Below are 1,433 nucleotides of genomic sequence, written 5' to 3'. Positions count from 1 at the left end.
GGACCGCAATCGTATGCAGTGTGAATGCTCTGATCCGTTAACATGGGCGCAGAAAAAATACGCACCGCATACACACCACAGACAGAGTGTGTGAACCTGGCGTTACGTCTGTATGCCCATTCTGTTCTCGCACTCCATTTAGGCGCGCTGCATTCTGATTGGTTCGGATAGCATACTGCGGGAGGTCGGGGTGCGGAAAATCGTGCTGTAAAGCGATTTAGAAATCGTGCACCCTCAAATCGTGATTTTATGACGATTTCGATTAATCGCACAGCCCTAGTATTGAACCTACATAAGAAAATAAACAAAAAAAATTATATTATATTTATATATTATATTATATTATATACAAAATTATAACAACCCTGTCAAATGAGACTCAGACAGCGCCAAATTTGCTCTTGCGACAAAGCTATCGCATTTACCTTGTTTACCTTGCATCTGGACCAGAAACTCAGTCTTGATCCTGAGGGCCGCTTCGCTCTCGTTGGAGCCGCACGAGCCGCACATGGAGTCGATCTCATCGATGAAGATGATGTTTACCTTGCATCTGGACCAGAAACTCTGTCTTGATCCTGCGGGCCGCTTCGCTCTCGTTCTCGTTTCTGGAGCCGCACATGGAGTCGATCTCATCAATGAAGATGATTGAAGGCTTGTGCTCCCGAGCCAAACTGAACAGATTCTTCACTAACCTAACAGACAATGACACAACATAAAACATAAATTCTAAATGATTAAAAACAAATAATATATTCACACTTAACATTTGAGGAGCACTCGCTCTCTCCTCTCTCCCAGCCACTTGGACACCAGGTCTGATGACGAGATGGAGAAGAAGGTGGAGTTGTTGGCCTCGGTAGCCACTGCTTTAGCCAGGTAGGACTTTCCTGTTCCTGGAGGACCAAAGAGCAGAATCCCTCTCCTTCTTTAAGGGCCTCTTTGGCTCCTTCCAAACCAGCAACATCGTCCCACTTAATGTTGGGTTTCTCCATGACAATAGCACCTGGGAAGTATGAAAATCCAAGTTTTTTTCTCCTGTTGTGGCTTCTTTAATAAAGTATGTTGGACACAAAATGTTGTACCTTGGAGTTGACTTTGGAATTTCTTTTTCTCTGCATCGCCGTCATCACTGTCAGTCCTGTATAAGATGAAATTTGGCATTGTGTTTACTCCGTGTAACAGGAAGTGTATTAGTCGATTGAGCAGGAAGTAGATCCTCTCACCCTTAATCGTCAGACTGGGGAACTCTGACTGATATGGAGGGCGGCGCGCTCAAAACATATTCCATCATCAGGTTCTGGATTTTTTGCTCAATGAACTGCATTGAATACATTTAAGATATAAAAGACAATTTATAGTATACAAATAATTTAAATAAATAAATATATAAATACAATTTAACTATATTAAATAATTAATTTATAATAATAATT

At 41.6% G+C, this 1,433-nt stretch overlaps 1 long non-coding RNA gene and 1 pseudogene across 1 annotated transcript in view; both read right to left on the bottom strand.

The window, feature by feature from the left end:
* The window catches only part of LOC107669793 (vacuolar protein sorting-associated protein 4B-like), a 7,532-nt pseudogene extending 6,899 nt beyond the window's left edge, over positions 1 to 633 (bottom strand).
* Positions 634 to 922: 289 nt separating this feature from the next.
* Positions 923 to 1,433, bottom strand: part of LOC107669830 (uncharacterized) — a 3,029-nt gene continuing 2,518 nt past the window's right edge. The window contains exons 3-5 of the long non-coding RNA XR_001632039.1: positions 1,224 to 1,318; positions 1,083 to 1,138; positions 923 to 1,003 (exon numbers count right to left, since the gene is read on the bottom strand). This is a non-coding gene — a long non-coding RNA (uncharacterized LOC107669830). The remainder of the gene's footprint in view (positions 1,004 to 1,082; positions 1,139 to 1,223; positions 1,319 to 1,433) is intronic.

The sequence above is a fragment of the Sinocyclocheilus anshuiensis genome, unplaced genomic scaffold (genome assembly GCF_001515605.1).
Source record: "Sinocyclocheilus anshuiensis isolate Anshui unplaced genomic scaffold, SAMN03320099.WGS_v1.1 scaffold560, whole genome shotgun sequence".
Lineage (NCBI taxonomy): Eukaryota > Metazoa > Chordata > Actinopteri > Cypriniformes > Cyprinidae > Sinocyclocheilus > Sinocyclocheilus anshuiensis.
This window is presented reverse-complemented; position numbering and strand designations above follow the sequence as displayed.